Genomic DNA, 27,611 nt, shown 5'->3' on the forward strand with positions numbered 1-27,611 from the left:
TAGTGATGCTAGAAAGCAGCACAAATGGGCCTCAAACTAGAATCTTAATGTGTCTTGAGGAGTGTACTTTCAACACATTTTAAAATTGTAAACATCCTACGTCCCCAACATGAGACATAATAATGATAGGTACAAGGTGGAAAGCAACTTGGGATGCACAATCTAACTTTTTCTCACAGATTCTGATACCTACGTATTGACTGATGCAGAGTACCGATCCAATGCCAGTGCTCTTTTTACCAAAATGTAAAATGTAAATCTGTGTGGAACTAATTCAAATAAATACATATAAGCTAAGGTGAGGCTGTGTGACCATACTTCTTAACTGAAAGTGGAGAAAGAGTTTTTGGCTTGAGAAAATGTTGTAGTTTAGCTTTATGATATCATTGCGTCACTACAGTGAATCAACCTCAAAGCAACAAACACGCCACCACTTTCTTTGTACTCTAATACAGGGGTCTTCAACAGGGGGTCCGCAACCCTTAGGGGGTCCTCAGAGTTCCTCCAGGGGGGCCGCCAAATTATTGTTTGCAAATGTTTTTAACGTTTTTCTTTTTCAAAAATGTAAATTTCCGAAAACACACATTAATATGAAACCCTGTGCCTTCCACATGTATGTTTAACATTAAAACATGATGTATAAATAATGTATACGTATTAGTCCATCCACCCAGTTTAATATGGAGCTCAGTTTTATACAATATACACCGCCTCTCTTTCAGCTAAGTGGTCCTTGGACTAAAAAACCTTGAAGACTCCTGCTCTAATACATGTAACACACACAGTTGGTGCTGTAGGATTACTGGTGTTGTGAACAGATGCAGACCTTACAAACAGCACTGAGCTGCCGTGATAGACCAAGCTAAGAGCTGATGCTGCATTCACTGTCCTCTGTGTGTCCACATGGAAAAGGCTTCCCTCATTTTAATTACATGCTTCGACATCTTTTCAAACCACGCAGCTCCTCCCAAGTTGCTTAAAGTTGATTGTTAAAAAGATGTAAAGGCAGTCGTCCTTTCTTGGGCCATTCTCCTTTCTAAAGCTTTATTAAACGTGATCAAATGTTACCCAACCATGCCTAGTTTCAAAACAACCTCCCACAAGGGCAGACAATGTTGAAAAGATCTGTATGCAGAAATGCTAGCTAATCGCAAAAGTCAATTTTGACTCCTTTGGTTTCAGTGGTAGCTTTAGACACATTACGTTATTGGAGCCAAAACTGTATTCGACATACTGGTAGATTGGTGACATTTGGCCGATACCCAGACCCCTTAAAAAGGTCAGTATCGGCGCCGATCAGTTCATCCATAAAAGCAGCTGCACCTTGAGAATATATGAAGAGTTTGATTGAGAATAGAGTTTGATTGAGAATATATGAAGAGTTTGATTGAGAATATATGAAGAGTTTGATTGCAAAACAAATATCCACTTAAAACAAATTACCTTTGTTTGACAAAGTGATTGAACACAGTGGATCATGCATGAAACATTTTACATAAATGACTTTCTCCCAAATCAATGGCCATCAGTTTAAGGGTAAGTTCACAGTTTTCTTATGTGGTGATTGGTTGTTTCTCCATTAAATAAATAACTGTTTATAAATCTTACAAGAGCCCATTTGTTCATTTCTCGTCCACTGCTTCAAAGTGAAAACATTTTACCCTGCGATATATTTCCCTGCGTCAGCTGGTGCTCTAACCTTGAATCAAAATGCCGTTTTTCAGCAAACCCATAACATCGCCTTGTAGCTGCACTGATACTATAGCTGTTCCTGCTCGGGAGGAAAAGAGAAAGTGAATGTTTTTCCATTGCTGTAGCCCAGTAACAATTTCCTCGTAGGATTCTGGCCAATGAGTCAGTATAAGACTTGGGCAAGCCTTGAACGAATGCCGTGGACGCAGTGATCCTGGTTGTAACACATTTTTTTTTTGCATTTAGAGCTAACTGGTCGAAGCCGAGTATGAGAGGAAGGGGTTTGTTTCACCCAAAGAAGTAAATAGAATTTATATTTTCTCATGTTGTATTACGTGACTAAAACTTCACCCTATAATGTCAACACATTCTCATGATCGGGTCCGTATGACACCAATATGTATGATATCCTACGAAACTAAGCAAACGCCGGCTGGTCACGTGGCGCTGGCTAGAGTGGCAGGCTTTGAGCTCTATGACGCCGAGCAGCGGTAGTATGCACACCAATACCTATGATTTCTTACAAAACTAACACTCAGTTAACCCAATGAAAGGTGACTTTGAGCAGGGTACAGAGCGCCGCAAGCTGCCGGTCATTTCAGCAGACATTAAGGTTACATCTGGGCGACAAAAAGTGAGTATTATGCGGCGACAAAAGTTAAGATTAGGCACCAAAATGACTAGTTAAGTTTAGGAAAAAGATTGTGGTTTGAATTAAAACACTCTAAAGGAACATGCATTTCCTGGATGAAAGTCTTTTGTTTTTCCCGGGAAGCAAACTCTGCTAACTGGCTTGCAAGTCCTGTGTTTTATGACCTACCCATCAACCGGACCACCTCCCTATACACAGCCAGCCGCATTCTCATACATCAGCAGTGATTGTGATGCATACAGCAAAAATTACATGTGGAATGCTTACGAATTACAGTGCTTAACTTTTCGCAGCTATATGAACGTATGGTTCATGAGAACAGCCTGATAATGTAGCTGTCCACTTACAATAACACTTTATTTCCTAATGTATATCATCATGCTCGACTCGTACACTGTCTAGTTTCATAACATTCATTAGCTATAATAGTTTATTTTTTTAAATTAGGATTTCGACTTTTTTTTTTAACCGATGCAGACCTTATGAATAGCACTGAGCTGAAGATAAGAGCTGATGCTGCATTCACTGTCCTCTGTGTGTCCACATGGAAAAGGCTTCCCTTATTTTAATTACATGCTTTGATATTATTTCAAACCACGCAGCTCCTCCCAAGTTGCTAAAAGTTGATTGTTAAAAAGATGTAAAGGCAATCATCCTTTCCTGGGCCATTCTCCTTTCTAAAGCTTTATTAAACGTTACCCAACCATGCCTAGTTCCAACACAACCTCCCACAAGGGCAGACAATGTTGAAAAGATTTGTATGCAGAAATGCTTATCGCAAAAGTCAATTTTGACTCCTTTGGGTTCAGTGGTAGCTTTAGACACATTACGTTATTGGAGCCAAAACTGTATTCGACATACTGGTAGATTGGTGACATTTGGCCGATACCCAGACCCCTTAAAAAGGGGATCGGCGCCGATCAGTTCATCCATAAAAGCAGCTGCACCTTGAGAATATATGAAGAGTTTGATTGAGAATAGAGTTTTATTGAGAATATATGAAGAGTTTGATTGAGAATAGAGTTTTATTGAGAATATATGAAGAGTTTGATTGCAAAACAAATATCCACTTAAAACAAATGGGACTCATTCTTATTGCACAAAATTACCTTTGTTTGACAAAGTGATTGAACACAGTGGATCATGCATGAAACATTTTACATAAATGACTTTCTCCCAAATCAATGGCCATCAGTTTAAGGGTAAGTTCACAGTTTTCTTATGTGGTGATTGTACTACTATGGTTGCAGTTTATTTCCTAATGTATATCATCATGCTCGACTCGTACACTGTCTAGTTTCATAACATTCATTAGCTATAGCTAATAGTTATATAGTTATAATAATTTTTTTAAATTAGGATTTTGACTTGTTGGATTCGCAAGTGGGTCCATGTTTATAAACTTTAATAGACTCACAATTATTTCAAATTGTACTGGAGATCCCAACGTTTCCAAGGATACTAACTATGTCAGCTTAGATTTTGTGGAAATGTGAATACATGACGCACAAGGCAGCAGCAATATTTGCATCTGACAGTAACAGTGCAGCCATAAAAACACTGCATTGAATATTTCACTCAATATGTGCATCACAGAGCTTCAGTAAAGTGTTGGAACGAGCATAACACAGAATATAATACCCGCTATAAATAGCCGATAGACTCCTTTGCCATTGCCTTTCTTTTTTTTCTGGTGTGTCATGTGTCATGTTCCATGTTACGAACGCGCTGGAAAACAGGGTTAGTAAACAGTAGAAATCAGCATGGAGGCCAGTCAAAATGTTACAGCAGTTATTTGTTACTTATTCAGTCTCGCTTTCAAACTCGGTGCCGACTAATTATATAGGAACGATGTCCGTGCTCTGCTTCGGACGGATACGGACTGAATTTGTGGACGAGATGACAGAAGTTACAGACAGAGGCGACGCGCGTCATAGCATCTGGCCGGAAAAGGGACAAAAATTAGCGTGTCCACACGGTGTCATGTCTCCATCACTGCTGATCGGCTCTGGAGCCAATAAATACCTGTGACTACTGCAGAGTCATTTGTCCCGGGTATGCATGCCGATTGTAACCTTTCCCACTGAAGACAAAGGCCAAATGTTAGTGGGTGTTATGGTGTGTGTCCATTGTCAGCATCATGTCCCCGCTTCCTATACATTTCTATGGGAGCAGCAGTGCAATAAATTCTGGTAGCATCACGGGGACTTTGGAGTAGCAGGGCGTTGAGTCGCATGCTCCAAATGAAGAGCAGCAGGCTCGGCTCGCTGCCTCTCAAAAGCTGTCGAAAAACTTTTAAACTGACCTTTGTCAATCTGAAATAAAGACAGATTCAGCAACTGTTTTCAGAAACATGTTTTTTTAGTTCAATTACATGTTCAATTAGGGAGCAGCCAGCCCCACGTGACGCATTCGTCCCATCAGCTGCAGCCATGGTAGTTGTAGGAGGTCTTCTTTGCTTGTCAGTGGTCAGTGAAGAGAAACTGGTGGAAAGCCCACTAGCTTGCAATGCTGGGAAGCATATAAGCATAGACAATAATGCATATATGGACACGTACTATTAGTGTGTTTTTTGGCCAGTGGGAAAGGGGCTTTACATATACATAATATATAGTGTGTAGAAGATTTTTTTTTATAGTTTATAGAAAGTTATGGCTAATATCAACAGTTAAAGAGGTTGATGGTCTTAAATTCCCCTCCAGGCAGAAAAGTAAAAATAAAATAAAATAAAAACTGAAATCTACAGATAACATGGCACTAACCACCAGGCAGTCAAATGAACAATGTGTCTAAATGTATACTGAAAGGCACTGTAACACAGTGGATGATGTTGTCTCCCCAGAGGATGAGAACAGTTGATTTTGTGAGTGTGTATGTGTGTGTGTGTGTGTGTGTGTGTGTGTGTGTGTGTTTTGTTGGAAAAAGAAAAAGAACAAAACATGCCTTTATTCTGATGTTTCTGAGCGTGACGCTCATTCAGGCCGCAAGAGGAAGTGATCTATTCGTGATTCTTATCGTTGAGTGTTTCATATTGAGGAGTGTGTGTGTGTGTGTGTGTGTGTGTGTGTGTGTGTGTGTGTGAGTGTGTGTGCTGTATGTAAAAGGGTTTGTGGGTAAACACTGGAACAGGTTTGTTTGAGCGTTGGGGGGAAAAGAGGGTTTTGTGAAATGAGATAAAGAGATACAAGTACATGTGAGCACACTTGCTGTCAGTATGCAGTGATCAGTAGTATAACTTAACATTTCACTCTTTCAGGTCTACAGTCTTTCTCTGATTACTTTTTAGAGTAGGATTTTCCTTTAGTATTTTTTCACATAGTTTTCATTAGTGCAAATAAGAAAATACACAGTGGAGAATGTCCTATAATATCTAATGCAAAAGTTGTTAATTAGCTTACAATTGACAAGAAATGTACTTATTATTGCATTTTGTCCCACTAAAAGACAAAAGTTTACTTCACTACATTTTAGAGAGAGTGTATTTTTTTATCCACTACATGTACCCTTGGCTTACTTAACACGCATGGCAAGCTTATAAAAGCTGATGCATCACCATATCTGCTCAACAAATTGCCAACTAAACTAGCTACTCACACAGGGAAGATACCCTGTGTCATTTTCGTACTGTTACTTTTAAAGGCACCTTTTTACCACCTATTACCAGTGTGCATTACTGCCCTCATTGTCACGTCACCACTTCCAGGATTGCTCCGGTGTCGCCGTAAATTCTGCCGGATGTCCCTCTTTTCGGCCAGATGTCCCTCATCTTCCGCTTTCTTTGTGTTGGCATTCTAAACTCCGGTGGATTTATGAGGATTATGGTTAACTGCTCCTCAGATCTCTGCAGGGTAAATCCAGACAGCTAGCTAGACTATCTGTCCAATCTGAGTGTTCTGTTGCACGACTAAAAAATGTTTTGAACGTACACGTTCCACCAAAACAAGTTCCTTCCCGAGGCTATTTTGCAGAGGCACCGTGGCACAGCCCAAGACAATTGTGATTGGTTTAAAGAAATTCCAATAAACCAGAGATCGTTTTTCTCCCATCCCAGAATGCTGTGTGGACTAGCAGCACTGTGGAGGAAGGACTGGCAATGCCAGACAACATCACCCCTTTACTCATGGTTTCGCTCGAGCACAAGATTCACACATTATGACCTACTTATTAAAGAAAAGCTTGAGAGCTCCGCTAGTGTTCAAAAACTGTGGATCTTTAATAAATCGATAATTAAACACTAAAATACTTACCTCCCTCTGACATAAGTACTCTTACTTTTGATACTCAACTACATAGTTACAGTTAGTGTACTTGCTTTTACTTCATCTTTATCCGTAAAAGATCAAAATACTTCTTCCAACACTGAAAACCAGAATAACTTTCAAGTCAGCACGAAACAATGAGTTATTTTCAGTTCAAATCAACATTTGAACATAAGCAGCTGGTTAAAGTAAATTACACTCTCAAACAAAAGACTCAGTGTATAATATGGAACATTTTCCATGTTTTCTCTGTCTCGTGTGGACACACGCTTCTGCAAAGCTTGTCTTTAAGCACTTATGTCTTGTCTATTGTGTGTGTGTTTGTACAGTGAATGTGTGTGCACTGTATGAGTGTGTGTATGTGTATGGATGGTCCGAGGTGCTGCTTCCCTGCTGATAGTCCTGTGACTAGGATCTTCTCCCTCCATCCTTGGCATCTTCCTCCACCTCCCTCATACTTTGTCTAATGAAAAACCTTCTGCCCTGTCTCAGAAACACACCCACACACTTGAACACACAGAAACTTGCACACACAGACAGACATAAATGTGTTTACTGATATGCAGACACAGAAGCACGAGCGTGTACAGTTTAGGTTCACAAACAGACAAAAAAAGCACATGCACGCACACAGATAGAGACACAGACACACTCAGAATGTGAAGTGCACATACATTGCACTCAGTGTTGGGAAGGATACTTTCAAAACGTATTCCGTACAGAATACAGAATACATGCCCAAAAATGTAATTTGTAACGTATTCCGTTATGTTACTCAATCTGAGTAACATATTCTGAATACTTGGATTACTTCCACATTGAATTGCATTTTATAAGTGTAGGAATGCGGCCATCACATACAGCTTACTAAACAGGCCTATTCTGGTGTGTTCTTCTGTTCCAACTGGCTGAATGTGTACCTAAACAAGTGGATAGATTTTTGTATTTGTAGTCCCGAACTGCATACTACAAAAATCTAACTGCAGTCTAAGCTACCATGAGCTAATTTTAGCTAACGCTAGCTAGCATGTCAAACGGGGCCAGTCAGTCTTTCAACGGCTCTGGGGCTAGAATGTAAAGTCGCACGTCAACTATAACCAACACATTCTCACACTCATCTCGTAAAATATGGACCCTTGGTCAGGTGCCTTTGTCGTTCTTGTTGACGCTAAAAGTCTCCTTTAGCGCTTTAAGTAAACACGCTTGGTTGGGACTATTGCCGTCCCTTTAGCGCCGTCCCTTTAGCGCCGTCCCTTTAGCGCTTTAAGTAAACGCGCTTGGTCGGGACTATTGCCGTCCCTTTTGACGCAGTTATGTTAAGGAAAAGGTCATAGGTGGGCTTACGGTTCTGTGACACGCGGGAACTACGGGACGGTTGGGTTTAGGAAAGGGTCGTGGGTGGGTGTATGGTTCTGTGACACGCGGGAGGAAAGAAAAAAGCGACTATAGCAAGCGTGACAAGTGGGACGTGAACCCCGCTCTCCTGGGTGTAAGTCCTGTGTTTGACCCATCCACCACCCCAATCGACCTCCTTATGCGGAAATTTGCCCTTACATACTACTCGCTAAATCCTATCTAACTGCTGCTCTCCCCGGTGCATTACACAAACACGCTGAAAGACGCCTTTTTCGTCGCATCAGACGCTGCAGCCACTGACAGCCACTGTCCAAACATCCTTATTTTACAAGTTCGGAATGAGAACGGGTTGACTATAACATAGCAAGGTAAAACTAAAGCAGACGACTACCCTTGGCTAATTAAAAAAAAGAACTTACTTTAAGATGCTTCTTCAGGTTGGTAATTTAGACGCTGAAAGGAGGTTGGTTGCTGGCAAGCAGAGGTTGCACTGCACAGTTATATTTCGTTCTCCCCGTTCTTTCTTTCATGTGAAATGCAGTCTGAATTTCCAAGATAGAAACGCATTCCTGCCCTGGCTCTGTTGTGCTGGTTCCGGCTCCATCTCTACCTCTATCAGTGATCACGCAAATAGCTCATTTTTTTTCGTTTTCATATTGGGGCTTCTGGCCTTAATTTATCCAGAGAGTGAATCAACTCGTGAAACAGAGAAGTATCGTCATGTAATCCATTGATTTCAACAATGTAACTGTATTCTAACTATTTAAATTGTAACTGTAACTGAATACAGTTACTCATAATTTGTATTCTGAATACGTAACGCCGGTACATGTATTCCGTTACTCCCCACCACTGATTGCACTCGTCCAACGGCTCCCCATGTGGGAGCAAAGAGCTGCCTTGAAAAAGCGAGAGTCCAACTCCACAGAGATCGCTCTTCTTTCCCTCCTCCCAGCAGCACTCGCTCACAAAAACACAATTTTTCTCACTGATGATTTTAGAGTCAAAAAATCAAAATGAAAAATTCATCAAATTGGAAGAGAAGTCCTTTCTTGAAGAGGAGGAGGTGGTTTGTGTGTGTGTGTGTGTGTGTGTGTGTGTGTGTGTGCGCGTGCACGCACCACAAGAAATGGAACTGATGCATCGTTTCTGTGTCACTGCTAATGTTGCATGTCACAAGAACCTCTGGGGGGGCTGCAGTCTACACACACACACACACACACACACACACACACACACACACACACCAGACAGAATGCACACACTCACACGTCAATAATCATATGGAACACACTTGTGCACACAGACCCATGTTACTCTTATACACACAAACACAGCTTACAGACACTCAAATGTTTCAGAATCTTAATACACACACACACACACACACACACACACACACACACACACACACACACACACACACACACACACATACTTCATGTCATGTTCATGCTCGGCATCATGGGAGTTTAAACATCAGTACATGTATCTGCTGTTGGAATAGAGTCGAGGAAATCAGTCCTGCTTGTCATAACACACAACACACAAACAAAAAGTGTATTTATACGTGTGTGCGTGTAAGTGTGAGTGTGTGTTTGTGTGTGCTAATGCAGAGGATCAGAGGTTGACCTCAGGCTACCAGCTAATTAAAAAGAAATGAGGGAGGGAGAGGAAGAGAGAGGGAGGGAGAGAAGGAAAACATAGAAACAGCGAAGTAGTTCTTAGGAGAGAGATTGAAAAGAGAGAGACAGAGAGAAGGAGGAGAAGATGAGAAAAAAAGAAGGCAAAGAGAGCGTGTGAGAGTTTTCATGTTTTTTGTTTTTCCTTATTTCAATCGAGGGTCTACGGACAGAGCCTGTTGTATGCTGTACAGATTGGAAAGCCCTCTGACAAACTTGTGACTTTGTGCTATCTTAATTGGATTGGGTGCACAAATGACCAATTCATGCTCCCGAATGAATCATCTGTGCCAATGAATTTATAGAACACAGCACTAAACAGTATTGTTAAATGTCAGAAACAAGTTCCGAAAAGAAAAAAAAAAACGCTGCTTGTCCGTGCCTCTTAGAATGACACATAGAAGAGTTTTCTGATCTGACACCCTATCGGCAGGACGACATCATTTGTCTGTGCCTTCCAAACCGTTACAAATCACTGTTTAAGAATAAATCAGTTGTATGACAACACTATGTTTAAGGTTTGGTTAAGGTAAGGGAAAGGTCATGGTGTGGATTAAAATATGGGCACTATGACAATATTTTGCTTTCTACTAGATTTTGGAACCTGGCTGCAGATATTTGCCTCCATTGAACGACAAGAGCAACCCTGAAATTCCACCAACTGCAGAATGGCTGCGGATCGGCTGCGGAACGGCTCTGCTGTGTGTCGGCTCCGTGCTCCGCCGTCCTTCAATACCCACCAGGTCCGGATTTGTTGCGGTACGGCTGCGGCCATGACTGACAGCTGTAGTCACAAGGACCCACGAGATCTCGCAAATTCACGTAGAATAGAACCACAAAACCAACAACAGTTTGTTTCCATCCAGAGGAGTAGAGGGGAAACAACTCTGTGCTGTGTTTTCAAGGTGTAGTGCAGGGAAGATCTGCCGTGAGTACGGTGTATTTTATTTTGAAAATTAACCGGATGTTTTATTTTGCTTCTGTGCTCGACTTCCTGTCCCGCACTATCTGCCCTGTGCTGAATTGCTGCAGAGGGCTGCGGATCGCCGGAGCTGTGCTGGAGTCGGAACGTAGCCGTTCTGCAGTAAGTGAAAATACACACATTGACTTTAATGGAAACCTATTGACTCCGCCACCGTTCCGGAGTCAATCCGCAGACGTTCTGCAGCCGGTGGAAATTGGGGGTTAGTAAGCTCGGGTATTGATGTTGCGCGACTTACAAGTTCATCCCAAAGGTGTTGGAGGGGCTGAAGTCAGTGTGCAGGCCACTCAAGTTCTTCATCAAACTGGGAAAACCATTTCTTTATAGACTTGTTTGTGCACAAGAGAATTATCATATTCAAGCAGGAAAAAGACCTTCCCTAAACTACCGTCACTACACTGGAAGAACACTGTTGTTGCTGTCCTTAACAACTTATATGCGTGGTATGTGTGCCCCTAAAGATATTATGTGAGAAATGGAAAAACATCAACACTGAAACACCAACTTGTGGCCATGAGTTATTAGTTTGAAAACAGCAATCAAAAACCTTGTGACATCAGCCAGGCTCCATACAGGAGTTTGATAGACAGAGTGAAAGAAAAATGGAGAGGGTGTGTTGAGAGAAAGACAGAAAGCAAGAGAGAGACAGAGCTGGAGTGAGGTCTGAAAATGTGTGAAAGTGTTAAGAGACAGTGACACAGTAGTCTTGCTTTGCCAGACCCTCCTCCACAGCGCTGCAGAGGAGGGTCTGGCTAGTCCACACAGCATTCTGGGATGGGAGATAAACGTGCTCTGGTTTATTGTCATTTCTTTAAACCAATCACAATCGTCTTGGCCGGTGCTAAGCCAGAGCCACAGTGCCGCTGCAAACTTGTTTTGGTGGAACATGTGTACGTTCAAAAGTTGTTTTAGTCGTGCAACAGAAAACTCAGATTGGACAGATAGTCTAGTTAGCTGTCTGGATTTACCCTGCAGAGATCTGAGGAGCAGTTAACCATAGTCCTCATAAATCCACCAGAGTTTAAATTCCGACACAAAGAAAGAGGAAGGTAACGGACATCCGGGCTAAAATGAGGGACATCCGGCGGAATTTCCGGCAGCACCGGAGCAATCCCGGAAGCGGAAGGTCGGGTTGGACGGGTTGAGGGAATATGGGAGCTGAGAGAGAGAAACTATGTTGTCACTTGTCTCACTCCATAGCAATACTTTTTTTGTTTGTTTATTATTTTCTTCACTCTGTATATATATATATATATATGTTGTTATTTGATCAAACATAATGCCAGTAAAGCTTTATTGAACTGAATTCAATTTGATTGCGAGACAGGGAGAGGGGGTTGACGCACGCAGGAGACAGAAGAAACACGGGGCGTTCATGTTTTATTCACACAGCAAATATACAATCGATGTCTCTTTATATTATTCATGGTTCTTTTTAAATATTTCACTGTCAACAAGCCAATTAGCAATTTTAGATGGCTGTGTGTTTGTGTGTAATGCAATTTTTATCGTGTGTGTGTCTATTTGTGTGTGCGCTTGTTTGTGTATGTTTTTAAGTTTTTTCCCCCTCTCTCTTTCAGTGTGTTTGTTTGTGCACATGTGTACCATGGGTTGTGTGTGTGTGTGTGTGTGTGTTTGTTTGAAACAAGCCGACCCTGCCAAACAGGCTGCTGGGTCTGGGGAAAGGAGAGAGTGTCGAGGAAGGAAAGAAGGAGGGGAGGAAAAACAGGAGGAGGAGGATGTGTGTGTATGTGTGTGTCAGCAGTTTGAGTGGGGGGGCAGGAAAGAGTGAAAAGCCTAGATTGAAGTTTGATCAGTTTGTCTCCCCCTTGTCCCACTTACATATCCCCGTGGAGCCCAGAGCAGGAAGGCAGGCTGGTGTGTGTGTGTGTGTGTGTGTGTGTGTGTGTGTGTGTGTTCATGTGTCTGTGCATGTGAAACGCATCAGCACAACCTCGAAGAGAAAAAAATGAGCCAAAACAGATCGAGATAAACAGATAAATAGATGGATTGAAACAGACAGACTGACAGCGAGACGGACAAAGATAAGAGAGGAGAGACATGAGCTGGAGAGGGCACAAAGATAGAGAGATGAAGACAGTGGGAGATTAGTTTGAATCACACACACACACACACACACACACACACACAGCAGCAGCAGCAGCAGGGAGTGATTGACAAAGACCGACAGACACGCCTACAGACTGAAAAAAACGATGAGCGGAAAAAGAGTGACGGAGGGAAAGGGAATAACAGAGATAGACGCAGTGATCCACAGCTGGATACAAATCGAAGCAGACAGCAGAGAGACAAACAAAAAGACAGACAGACAGTCACTTGCTGTATTTGTCTGTTTGTGTCCTTGGTTGCTCTATTGAACACCTTGTGATCATCTTGTTTGGTCCCAAACATTGGTTTTGCCTGGACAGCAGGGATTTATGAGAGAAACACAGTTCATGAGGGCTGGTATATTTGCTGTTGTAAGCTCTCAGTGTTTGGTAGTGTCGGTCTTTTGCAGGGAAATCATCTGCAGCACAGGAATTGATGCATCCTCTGTTTGTTTGTTTTGAATATATAGAACAAGATCTCAAGTAGCAGCCTAATGTTGCAGCCAGTGTGGAAATGCTTCAAAATAAGAAATGCTGAAATGTCTAATGGATGCTGGCACTGAGGAAACTCATGCTGCATCCCAATTTAGGAGTCACAAAGTCTTTGGAAAAGCCTTCAAAGTCTCTGTCTGTTAATGCCTTGATATGTTGAGTTTGTTTATTCACATAGTATTTTTGTAATGTGCGCTCACGTGATCATCTGTCACTGGTGAATATGGGTTTTTTGGGCCCTAAAAACTTGGTTGATGGTGGACTGTTGAAGTGCCGCCGGAGATTCCGCCAGATTTCTGTCACCTTCCACTGTCTTTTCATTCTAAACTCCGGTGGATTTATGAGGACTATGGTTAACTGCTCCTCAGATCTCTGCAGGGTAAATCCAGACAGCTAGCTAGACTATCTGTCCAATCTGAGTTTTCGGTTGCACGACTAAAACAACTTTTGAATGTACACATGTTCCACCAAAACAAGTTCCTTCCCGAGGCTATTTTGCAGCGGCACCGTTGCTCCATCCTCTAGCGCCGCCCAAGACAATTGTGATTGGTTTAAAGAAATGCCAATAAACCAGAGCACATTTTTCTCCCATCCCGTAATGCTGTGTGGACTAGCCAGACCCTCCTCCGCTGCGCTGTGGAGTAAGGTCTGGCAATGCGAGAATAGCGCAAGCAGTGATAGCCGGAGAGAAAAGGTGCCACCAACTAAAGACTCAAATTTCATTAAGGGACCGTTCGGTATTTATGGAATGGACCACCGGAGGAAAATAGGGGAGGGTCATGTCTTTTTATATTTTGCTGAGGTGAGGGTCATCCAACATTTTTTAGTCTGGGTGGTGGGTTCACCCAACTTTTTTATTCATGAAAAGAGCAAAATTTCAAAGTGGCTTGTTTGGTGCATATTTATCCATATAGCTCTCAGTCTCGGCCCCCTAGCAGATGGTCTGACCGCATACGTGGAGATGGCTGGGGGGGCAGGAGAAGCACTGCTCCCCTGGTGGCTCAAACGGGTAATTGCATTGTTTAAAAAATTAGTGGAATAATTACATCTGGCATGACCAGATATTAAATAAATATCTTAAATAACACAAAACAACTAAGTGGTGATAGGTAATACATCTGATTTCATATACTGCTTTAGTAAAAAAAAAATATTACCTGGCTGACGATGGGAGCAGCAGGACGCAAAAAAACGAAAGTTACTGTTGCACTAGACTGGACATCTTACCGTGCCAACCTTGCAATAAAGGTTTCCTAAATGCCATCTATATACATGTGATGTCAGCTTACTAATTGATTGCGGGTTTTGTGTAGATTTGGACTTTTATACGTTTATTCCACTTTGTTTAAACAGCAAAGTGGAGAGGCCTCGTATGTGACGCTCATATCGGCCTTGCTGGATACACCGTATCATTTACCTTTTTGTGGATCTACTGATCACTGTGGATTACTTTTTTTTGTGTCATTGGATTACGGCAAAATGCGGATCTTTTTTCTTGTGACTGCGCTTGGTTTCTGCGTTTGGAGAGGCATCTCAACAGACTGTAGGTCCAACACTGATTGTTCACTGTTACATTTTAGTTGAATTTAAGCGTCTGTCTATTGCGTTCCAAAACAGCCGTGCCGCGATTGGATTTCATAAGGGCGAATTGTTAAATTGTTACAATGTAACTTAAAAACTTTAAAAATAAACATATGTGTTTTGGAATATAATGTTCAGCTTCGGCAGCTTTACCTATGTGCTAAAATATACAATGACGATAGTGACAAGTCCATAGCAACCAGTGTTGAATTGGTTATATCCCAGCGTCCTTTGCTGAATGGTCTCAGTGTTTTATTGTTTTATTTCATATGAATACTAGTTTACTAGAGGAGTAACTTAGTATTTGAAGTAATGCAGTAATGCATGAAGTGTGCATTTAGTTTCCATGCTTATCGTGTTTCCACAACAATATTAGTGAGTAAATCTACTGAAATGGCCACCACACCATAACAGAGGAGTGGGATGTGTAAGATGAGAATGCAGAGGTTAACTCCTGTATGTCATGGCTGTAAAAATCAAATAGTGTCTGTACTTCTTTGCTAAGTGCAAACTTGCACATGAGGGGAGGGTCATTCATTTTTTTCAAATCGTTTTGGAGGGTCATAGGAAAATTATTACTGATGAGGGGAGGGTCATGTCTTTTTAGGTTAGATGCCACAAAACTCCTCCGGTGGCCCCTTAACACTTTACAGTCCCTAACAGAAAATAAAACTTCATCCACAGGAAATGCATGCTCTGAGAGTGTCTGTGCTTTTCCTCACTACTGCTGCAGTGATAGAGAGAGAGAGAGTAAAAGAAAGACAGTTACCATATAGAGCAGCGATCCAACCTATTACCTTAATTCTGCCCTCGCAGCAAATTTCACTAAGATTACTTTTAAAAATGTATTTTTCAAAAGACAAACTTAACTCAGCCTAATTATCAGGGCAAAGAGAGTCCGGCTCTCCTCGAGACAAATGCTTGGAAACCATGAGTCCCCTGATAGAATCGCGATGCAGGTAGTCACTGTACCGCAACACTGATTGACTGACAGATGATCTCTGGAAAATGCAGTACAGTAATTGCACAGAACTGAGCTCTCAGCACCTTAGGCCACTAGATTAACAGAAAACACACAAATCTTTAGTTTTTTTCAAAAAGAAAATAGTCTAAAGTGCTAATTTGTCTCTTTATAACTTTGTTTAACAAGCTAGATTATTATTTCAACTTTCTGTAACAATGAAAAAAAAATAGGATGAATCTATCTATGATGATAGATTCAAACTCTCCATTACTGCTTTAACACATTGCTCTTAAATTACACATTAGGCAGGGAATACAGGGATTCCCTAAACTATAACTCCATGCCATATCTAAAACATACTGTATGTGACAGAGTCCAAATTAGCACATAAAGACCTGAAAGGCCATTTTTCATATTTGACATTCTTTGCAATAGCAAGATCAGATCTTCAAAGTCTGTAGTAGCTGAGGTATCTTGCACTCACATCAGAGAAAAGAAATGATGAATGTTGAATGCTGCTGCTCTGAAGTTCTGACAAAAAAGGGCCTCCAACGCACTGCTTTGGCAAGCTTTCACACCCCCTCAATGCCGCTCTGTTAACATCTTGCAATATGACGTGCAGGAACGTCAAGAAAAATGTCAGGCAGTCGCTGTGGGAGGAGACGGGAATTTGAAATGAATTTTTTCAAATGAAATTTTTCAAAAGTTTCCATGAGTCGCGTTGAAGAAAATAAATTTCCACACAGACTTTCAAGAACTGATTTCTGTTTGGCAAGTTGTTATCGCGCTCTCATGTTGGATAGTGCAAGCGATATTTCGTGGCTTTTATTTTCAAGATGGAACACCAGGATTGCACTTTGCATTGCACTGACTGCAGCCACACTGGAGCACTATACTGGCACTACATGTTTCTTTTTCACTGGTAGGTCACGGTTTACACAGAATATCTCACAAAGAATTGACTCTGACTCCATGCATGTTTAAAATTATGAATACCAACTTTTTCAGGCAATATAGAGTCCCTTTGTTTAGATACAACAGGCTTAATAACTCTTTTATACATCAGTCTATCCTGTACAAAAATCATTTTCCTGCTAATTAGGATCTGGATCCGAGGATATCATGAAACATGTTTCTTAGACATGGCTGTTGATATGTCTTCATATTTGTACTATATGTGTACTTGTTGTCTAGCTCTGTGTGTATTTTCCTGTTATTTCTTCTTTTCGGTGTGAACTGACAATAAAGTTGTATCGTATCGTATCTTAACCTGCAGACTTTTCTTTCTCGCCTCGCGCGAGCATAAAACTTGACATTTACATTCAGCTTTTCTACTTCTTGGAAGGAAGCCCATGCTCTTGTACATGCTGCATTACTGCAGTAACTCCATAAAAAATTCACACATTACCACTGTAACTTATTAACAATTAGATTAAACCGTATGAACATGTAATTCGCGTGGCAGCAGAAGCTCGGATTTTTCACTTCATTATTAAGATAAAAGTATCCTTCTCCCTGTCTGCAGCGGAGTTTTTTTGTGCTCTTGTTCACAGGGCTACAGTGAGGTTATTTCTCTCCACACCGTTTCACTTCACAGCCGAATTTCATCTCCTCTGCCTCAGTGGAGTTCACATCACCAATTCTTATTGAAGGGGAAATCACACAGCCATTGCTGAGCGAGGTCGTTATTTGGACTAATCTGCTCCTGACTTAATTCCGTTCCTCTGATCCGACGGCCAGGTTAGAGTCAGAGGATGTGGCTAATGATGTAGTTGCAGCATTGTCTGGGAATGCAGAGAACACACACACACACACACACACACACACACACACACACACACACACACACACACACACACACACACACATAGATACTTGCAGACATTTACTTGTAAGTCACTCACTTGCTCACATACTGTAAGCACTTATATGTATGAGTTCTCTTTGATGTCACACATTGACACACACAGTTGGCTTTAGCCCCATCTACTAAAACTTAGTAAAACATCTTTTCCACACGATTCCACTAAATCATATGAATATTCTGTACATGTACCCATTCCAGTGCTTCATTGCTCACTTTTAGTGAAATATTCAAACACGACACAATTTTTTAACGACTGCCTCTATACATCAAACGGAGATAATTCTAAATTCTTGTTTCTATTATTTTATGCATATTTTCTTGTTTCTAAAATGACCTATTTAATGTCTCTGGAACCTTTGGATTTAGACTAGATCTTAAAATAAAAATAATGTGAGTCAATTTGAGTTTACTTTAAAGCTCTCCCAATCAATATATTTTATTATTGAAATACTTTAATACATCTAATGTAAAGGGGGGTTGCTCACAATGAACACACAGAATAATTTCACCTAACTAACGCTACAGAGATGTTTTACTCTCTTTTTGCTTATAGTTTTGATTTTTAGGACACATTTAAGCTCTGAGAAACCCACTGTGAAGACAAAAGACAAACCTAGCGAATATCTGGTGAAGAAAGAGGTTCTGGGTTAGTCAGTGTTTGTATACTCAAGTGGCCCTAACCATTCATTCCAGTCAGTAGTCGTGACAAAGAAATCATTTTGGTTAAATAATAAATACTGTATATATTTTGCCCATAAAACACCTTACAATCAAGCATGTTGACATACCTTAAGAGTTTAAATAAAACAATAGGTTCAAGTTTACTTGATATATAATAGATAAATAGATTTTTGACAGGTTTACGTTCCACTGCGTGCCTGCATATAACACACATGCACACCTTGTACTTATAAACTTGTAATGATTGTTATCGACATAACCTTAACCCAGACTTTAATCATCCAACTAAATGCCTACTCCTTACACAAACCTTAATCTGACACCAATTTGATTCATAACCCTAAAACCAAGTCTAAGCCCCCAAACAACCTTTATAGTGAGGACTGTCCTCACTTTCCAAAACCGTCCTCACCCACAACGTCTCCAGTGGATCCTCACAAAAATAGAACACACACACACACACACACACACACACACACACACACACACACACACACACACACACACACACACACACACACACACACACACACATACACACACACACACACACACACACACACACACATTCGTCCATGCACTTGGTCTAATTTTTATCGAATGCAACATTCACAGTATTGACCTGCTCACTCATACGCATACTCAACCCTCTCACATGCACCAAAAAACACACATACACACAAACACATTGCTCTCCTCTTCTCACATGCTTTTTCACTCTGTGCTCATTTGGTGATGTTAATGCCAGCAGACATGTACAGTGTGCTCAAACAGCGGAGGGAGGGGAGGGCATCTGTGTGTGTGTGTGTGTGTGTGTGTGTGTGTGTGTGTGTGTGTGTGTGTACTTACCACTCTTAAAAATCAATTAACAGCGCACAGCACCAGCCCCCCCCAAATGAAGAGGTGAATTAAACATCACCAAGACCAGATGGAACGAAATCAGAGAAAGAAAGAGACAGGGATAAATAATGGAAGACAGAGGGGATCGTAAAAAAAGGGGGAAATAAAACTGAAATAAGAGATGAAATGAAATGTAAGAAAGCAGAAGTCAATTAGAGCGACTCAGAGAGAGCTGCAGGGAGAGGCAGATAGGAAGCGAGGGGAGGGATTGCTGCAAGTGTGTGTGTGTGTGTGTGTGTGTGTGTGTGTGTGTCTGTGTGTGTTTGTTTTTGTGTGCGTTTGCGAGCATGTGCACACAGTGTTTGTGTGCGTCTCTCCTGCATGTTTCCCGGAGTCAAACTGACACAACCCAGTTGTTTGAAGTCAACGGCAGCATAGTCAGGATGGTTGCAACGTGGTGATGATTAGGCCGCGTTCTCTTTTCCGAAGCTGAACTTCAGTAGGACTTCAACGTCGTTCTGTACGAGGGTGCATTTCTTTATATGTGCGTAGGTGTGTGACAATAAATAATCTGCGAACCAGGGGCCCATTTCCAAAAAGCAACTTGTGAGCACTGCTTAGACGCAGATCACAAATAGTGGCAGCGTCACGTTTACCAAATGACATGAAATGAAAATGAATGAAAAACAAATTTGTGAGTCATACAAGTCTTTTGGATGCTTGTGTGTGGGTCGCAGGTATGACGTTTGTTTTGATTGGTGAAAGGTGTCAAAATTACCTAGTGATTAAATAATGTATCAAATCAAGACTTTTAATGCCATATAGTATGTGTAAAAAACAGCATGTGGACCTTCATAGATACAGTACATGTATTTGTAAAATTAGACTAGCACTACATGTTACTGTAACAAACAATAAAAGAAAGAGTAGAGGGCATACATTTGTTTCATTTTCCTTGTTTAATTAAAAAAAATAATAATATTCTGACCGTTTAGTTGGGCCGGTATCGACCATGAAGTCACCTATCCACATCCAATTCAGTTTCTATATCAATGCCATTATACTATTTTGTGTTTCCACTATCATTGACATTCATCATCATTGGTGGGCCAGTCATTGGTGGGCCGCTGACTCAGTTTTTAATGCCACAGCAATCCCTTTACACATGTTTCTTAGCATAAAAATGATTCCAATTCCACACAGATTGTAATTTAGGAAAAATAGAGCTATGGTATTGTATCAGGAAATACCCTGAGTTGAGGTATCAGGAGAGAAAAAGTTGGATCGGTTCATCCCTTAAAGGTCGGTAACATCACAGATGTAGTCAAAAACTAGGGATTATTTTGATTTGTAGCCCCAAACTAAAGTGGTTAATGGAGAAAGAGACAGACAGACAGACAGACAGACAGAGACAGAGTAGCGATAGGATCAGATGTGATCCTTACATTTTTGTGTAGCAGCAATGTCAACATGTCTTACATGTTAGTAAAGTCTTTGTATGTGTGCGCTGTAGACTATGTGTGTGTGTGTAGGCAAAGGAAAATCTCTGCATTTATATCCAGACGTGCAGTCTTGGAGTGATTTTGGGAGTGTAATTAATTATATTTGTTATATATATATATATATATATATATATATATATATATATATATATATATAATATTTGTTTTTTGATTGTACATTCAACTCTGCAGGTATTTGTGCAATATGTGTGTGTGTGTGTGTTGGTAATTGTCCCTGCTTTAGTGTTTGTATGTGTGTGCTTGTGAATCATGCATGCAGTTGTCTTCGTAACTTTAAGCACACAGTGTCTGTGTGTATGAGTGTGTGTTTCTGCATCTACACGTTAGTAATTGCCCCAGGATGAGCTTGTATGTGTGTGTGTGTGTGTGTGTGTGATTTCCAATAACTGCTCAGTTTGCTTAGCATCTCCTCTGCGGTCGGCATCCCGCTGGTCCTCAGTTCTGCTGAAAGTGTTTGTTAGGGGGAAAAAAAGCAGAGTTTGGTGGAGAGAGGTACACTGGGAAATCACTAAGCCACTGTTTACAGCAAGCACTGAGCGAGCCGGGACACACAGTGACAACGTTATGATCCTGGTGTCTGTCTCTCTGTGTTTGTCTCGCTCAGTCCTTCTCTGTCTCTCTGTCTGCTCTCGTGTTTGTCTCTTGTCAGTTTAATGCAGTATGCTTCGGGAGCATAAATGGTACATGGATGATATTCCCCAAAACATCAAAATAAACAAGGCAGCAGTAAACATATCATCCCACAGGAATGATACATCAGAAACAAACAGGTCGCTGTATACTGACCTTAGTTAAATGACTGCAGGGACACATGGCTTTGTAATGTGACACAGAAGTCAGATTACTTTTCTGTAGTTACTTTGTGTGTGTCTAGCTTCTCTATACTGTTTAACCCACTGCAGACCTTAAGGGACCGTTAATGTCTTCCCATAAGGAAGACAAATACAGCAGAAACATTCAAATAGCAAATTATAGCACATAAATGTGTCCCACAAAGCTCTTGCATGTTCATACCTGGATCACAGGTATGGTGTTTGTACTAAGTAAAACATTAAAATGAACACAAGAGGAAATTATCTCTTGTCGCAAATGGCAGCAAAACATTTGAATGCAATCACAGCAACAATCTTTTTTATTTCTCTTGAAGTACACAGAAATACTAACCTGACGAGCCAGATGGTTTGTTACACAGAACTATCCGCGAAAATGGAAAATGTTTGGAAAAGGGCAGGCACTTTCAAAAAAATACCTGGCTGTTGATTGCAAGAACCATCTGTCCTAACGAACAGTCTCGGCCGTCACACACACCTAAACCACGCCCGTAGCTGCCAGCAGCCCCTCACCGGACGCTGATTGGTTCAGTAAGCTGGTAGTTCAGACATAAATGCATTATTTAAAGCCTGACAAGATGGATTTTCCTGTGATATGTGATCCCGCGATTCTCGCGTGATCTTGTGATATCGTAACAATCTAGCTGCCGTTCTAATACTAGAAATATAGTGTTCAAGTTATAAAGTCATCTCCCAGGAAACTTGAACATATTTATTGGCCAAAAGTGCACCTTTCTGGATGACATAACGCATGTGTTCTAGCAAACATTAAGCTTGGTTTAAAAAAATTTCAGGTCCCCCTTGTGTGTTTTTTGCTGGAGCCTTTTGCGTCTGAACCCCCGCTGCATCCAAGCAGTCATCTCATTGAAATAAGTGAGGGTGCTGCGTTTTGTACACAGTGCTGTTGCCTGCTTGAAAGAGGCCAAAATCTGTTTCTACCCAACTGTTAGTTAATTTTAAACATTTTGAAATGTAGTATTTAAAAAGAAATTTGGTATTTTTGTATTAGTTGAAAACATGAAAATATGTTATACAGTATGTAAAAAAAAGAAGAAGCATTTTAACTGTTAAAGAATGTCTATTAAGAATGGAAAATGCTTTATTTCACAGCTGACACATGTTTGAGTCAACATGATATTTCATGCTTGATAATGGCATTAATGTAAGTTAATGTAAGCCTCTTCGAACTGACCACTTGTGCACTGTTACAGAACCTGAGCCTGCAGTTTTTCAGAAAATGCTTTATCAACAAACACATTTATTCACTTATTTTTTGGAGTGCTGATGAGGTTTGTTGGGATGATTTTAGTGTGGTCTATATACCTTCCTCTTTTTTTTGTGTTGGCACAAACTCTGGTGGATTTATGAGGACTATAGTTAACTGCTCCTCAGATCTCTGCAGGGTAAATCCAGACAGCTATCTGAGTTTTCTGTTGCACGACTAAAACTACTTTTGAATGTACACACGTTCCACCAAAACAAGTTCCTTCCCAAGGCTTGCAGAGGCACCGTTGCTCCGTCCGGAGCTTAGCGCCGCCCGTGATGATTGTAATTGGTTTAAAGAAATGCCAATAAACCAGAGCACGTTTTTCTTCCATCCTGGAATGCTGTGTGGACTGGCCAGACCCTCCTCCCTCCGCAGCGCTATGGAGGAAGGTCTGGCAATGTGAGACTAATTTTAGTGTAATGACCCTCCCCACTTCCATTCAATCCAGTCCAGTCCAATAGTTAGCCAAGAAATGTCACAAAAAAGCTTGAAGTGAAACCTAGCGACAGAGGAGCCTTTCTTTATTTCTCCAAATACTGGTCTTACTGTGTCTCTCCATCCTCGCTTTTTCTTCCCTTTCTCTTTTCTGTGGTTTATTCTTTCTCGCCCCCTCTCTCCCTCCCCCTTCCCTCTGTCCCACTCACTCTCACTCTCACACACACACACACACACACACACACACACACACATACACACACACACACACACACACACTTTCACTCTCTTTTCAATCTCTCATGCAAACACCTTTTCTTTTTTTTACTCTCCTGTCCACACTTTGCCCTTTGCTGCCTTTTCAGAAATGGCAAATATATGCACACAGCATACACAACACAACAATGACAGATATGTATGCAGGCATGCGTGTAAACACGGACAAAACACACACACACACACACACACACACACACACACACACACACACACACACACAGCGTGGTGGAGAGAGTGGTGTGCGGCAGTTGAAATGGGAGCGAGCTGTAGCCCGAAGGCAGAGCTGGGACATGAATACACTGAGAGGGTCAGCGTGGCAGTTTTTGGGGGCGGAGGTTAGGAGGATGAAGGCTTCAGGGTGTGGAGGAGTGCAGTTTAGGGTTACAAACCTCACAAACTGTCCTTTCATTTCTACATAGGAATGGTTTGCTTGCAGGATATTGTATTTGGCCTTTGATGGCCCCATTAGAGGTTTTGAAGTTTAAGGCAACAGGAATTAGTCATTACTCAATGAATAATCGGACTGTCTGATAAGATAACAAGAAGTCCCACTTTGAAGTCCAGAAATAATATTTTTTACTGACTTTTTATGTCTGATTTGAGTGAGCAGTATTGTAATTGTTTCTGGGAATACCAGTTTGTACATTCTTTCTTTCTGATCCTCGAGCCAAACAAAAGCTTCTGAATTGCTTGGAAAATGTGAAGCTACCTGATAAGTTTCACTTCTGTCAATAACAGCAAAGACAGACACTAAAGGGCAAGAACATTGCCAGTTAATGTGCGCCACCAAGTCAGAATGCACCACTGTCCTGATTTATTGACGGGCGTCATCACTCAGGAAAAGCAGCACATCGGGATTGGCACACCACTGCTGCATCATTGTGATTTGTGACCATTATCTGTTGTGTGGCTCCAGCCTTCAAAAAGTTGATTAGTGGGTCCACCTCTTTGGTCCAGACTGAACTATCTCATCAAATATTGGATTGCAATGAACTTCTGTTCAGACATTCATGTCTTTCTACAAACGACCCCTGACTTTTACCTTGATCGTTTTGGCTTTGAGTGAAATGTTTCGCCAACTAGTAGATAGCCATGGACTTCTGTTCAGACATTAAAAGGTTGACAGTGATATGCTTCGCCAACTAGTGGATGGATTGCCATTCAATTTGATAAAGATATTTATTCCACTAGCAGGTCAAACCTTTCACCTATCCACTGAAGTATCTCAACATCTACTGCATGGATTGGGACAAAATTTGGTACAGATATTTATGATCCCCAGAGGATGAATCTCAATGACTTTGGTGATTCCCTGACTTTTCATCTACCATCAGCGTGTCAAAATGTTCAATACTTTGATTTATGACCAAATACCTGCAAGAATAATGACATTCCCATCAGTGTTCATTGTACGTTGTGTTTAGTACTAATTAACAAATGTTAGCATGTTAAGCAGGTCCCCATACTTGAGGCCCTGTGACACATATCGCCGCCATCAGGGGGAAAACCTTGTATGTCCAAAACTGTCAGGCTACGTTGAAAACATTTTATCGTGCTATTTACCTCAGACGAAGTCAGATGAAATCTCCATGTCACTGATTAAATATGATATATGGTTTGTAAAATCCACAGACAGACATAAAGGGTGACCAATAGCATTGACGAAATTTGGAGATACAAGGTTTCTGCCTGACAGCGATGATATGTTCCTTGTATCTAAGTAAGCATAACTAACTAATAATAAGATAAAAAATGATAATTAACACAACGCAAGTGACATTTACCTACATCAAGACAAACAGCCTTGCATAGTCAGTACCAGATAATCAACCCATACTCACAACATAACTAAATATAGATTATCTCACATCATTGTCATTTATGTTTGTTATGTGAGTCAGGCCGTGTATCAAATGATGCAACACAATGAAATGCAGCCGGTGTGTGTTGCTCATGAGCAATATGAGGGAGGGTTCAAACCTGGAAGTTACCTACTTGGTTAATTGCCTGCATACACGTATGAGTAAACTCCTGTCTACTTAGACTGTAAATATACCACTTAACTGTCAATCAAAATCATGCTCACTGTTAAGCTTTGCTAGTCCCTCAGGAGGTAACCTGCATCTGTTTGAGTTTATAGCTCATCTATTCTTAGGGGATCTTTCACACCAACCTCGTTTAGTTCGTTCAAATCGCACTAGAGTTGTTTGCCCCGCTGGTGCGGTTCGTTTAGGCAGGTGAGAACACGGCAATCTCACTCGGTGCGCATCAAAAGCGGACTAAACAAAGGTACCGAGACCTGCTTGATGAAGTGGTCTCGGTGCACTTTCAATCGAACTCTGGAGTGGTTCGTTTGTGGTGAGAATGTAATCCGACCATGAACCGCACCAACTATATATATGTATATATATATATATATATATATATATATATATATATATATACTCCTCCAATCTGAGCTAATGTCTCCTGTAGTCAGATGTGTTTTTCTCACAGAAATAGACAGCAGTGAAGCTCGCCATCAGCCGCTAAAGTTGAAGACAGACAAACTGAGTGCTGTTGGTCGACAATTTTTTGGATCTGTGGGTTCAGCATTCTGTCAGCCTCATCCAGCAAGAGATAAGAATGAAGCACAAGCAGAGTGAAGTGACCAGAGCACACATAGCAATGTCGCTCGCGAAACAATGAATGATTATTGAAATTAAATGAGCTGGTTTGACCATGAAGATGCAAGAAATATGCACTAGTCCAGAACACAGGACCTTCTTCCTGTATTTTTTCTTACATTCTTACTCCCGCCCAAGACACAGCCGACCAATAACAGGAGTGAAAGTTCTTGCGTGATTTGTAATAACACATTTTAGTACGCTTGGATTTTTCCAGGTGTGAAACCAAACCAAACCAAGGGTAAATCGCTCCAAGTTTACAAACTCATCAACTGATTCAGACCAAAGCAAAGAAACTATAGGAGTGAAAACGCCCTTAGTTTGGTTGAATCGCACTAGAGTTGGTTTTACCCCTTGGTGCTTTTCTTTGGGGCAGGTGTGAATGCAGCAATATCACTCGGGTGCACATCAGAAGTGGACCAAACATGCTCAGACACATCTGGCCAATAAGCGGAGTAAATGTTCTTGCGAGGTTTGTAGTGATGCTTTTTGGTGCGCTTGGATTTTTCTCTTAGTGAAACGAAACCGAATCAAGGGGAAAATGCTCCAAGATTACAAACTCATCAACTGATTTGGACCAGAGCAAACTAACTATATGTGTGAAAACCCTAAGAGAGTCAATGTTTTCCACCAAATATTAATACTCGTCGAAACGTCTTTGAAAAGTTGTGAATACTTCACACTTAAATGTTAAGTGCAGTTGATAAAGGGCTAGTTATATAGCAATTGTATAGATGTTTAATTAGGCTCAGTGTGATGGGGGAAAAAGAGGACAGCGTGAATAAAAGATATTAAAGACATTAAGGATAATATGTTTGGACACTGAGGCTGTTATTGTGAAGCTCTGTCTATTGTACCACTGGGTCATTACGCAATGAGCGGGAGAGAGAGGATGATATGATATACCTAACATCATCCCTCAGGGTAATGGTGCAGGGCAGCAAGGATGGAGAGGAGGAAAGAAAGGAGGAGGAGGCAGGGAAGAGAGACAGAGAGAAAGAGCTGCAGAGACAGGGAAAGACAGAGGGAGAGGAAGGGAAGAAGTGAGATGATACAAAAAAGAAACACAGGATGAAAGAAATTCTCAAAGATATGGAGAGAGATCTATATAAAGAGGACAAGAGATGCTGGAGAACTATAGAGACGTAAGGAAAGAGAGAAGATGGAGAGAGGAGAGGAAGAGAAACAGAAATGGTCAAGAGAGAGAGCAAGAGATTTTAAAAGACAGAAAACTTGCTATGTTGAAAAAGACAAGGAAAGAAAGAAAGAAAGTTAGACAAAGTTAGACAAGAAGAGAGAAGTAAAGAAACAAAGAAAGAGAGGGGAAAAGAGACAGAAATGGGGTAAACCTGGAAAGGTTAGCGAGATAGAAATGAAAGAGAAAATGAGGGATGAAAGGAAAGTGAGGAAGGAAAGGGATTAAAGAGAGAAGGGGTTAGCACATGGGAGAGGAAA

At 41.1% G+C, this 27,611-nt stretch overlaps 1 protein-coding gene and 1 long non-coding RNA gene across 3 annotated transcripts in view; one reads left to right on the plus strand and one right to left on the minus strand.

Moving 5' to 3' along the window:
• kirrel1b (kirre like nephrin family adhesion molecule 1b) overlaps positions 1-27,611 on the plus strand; it is a 103,270-nt gene that overhangs the window by 27,110 nt on the left and 48,549 nt on the right. The window lies entirely within an intron of this gene.
• Positions 16,790-18,587, minus strand: LOC118495818. Its single transcript, XR_004898264.1, has 3 exons — positions 18,577-18,587; positions 16,898-16,903; positions 16,790-16,840 (listed from the first exon to the last, which is right to left on the minus strand). It is a non-coding gene; the product is annotated as an uncharacterized LOC118495818 (long non-coding RNA).

The sequence above is a fragment of the Sander lucioperca genome, chromosome 9 (genome assembly GCF_008315115.2).
Source record: "Sander lucioperca isolate FBNREF2018 chromosome 9, SLUC_FBN_1.2, whole genome shotgun sequence".
NCBI lineage: Eukaryota > Metazoa > Chordata > Actinopteri > Perciformes > Percidae > Sander > Sander lucioperca.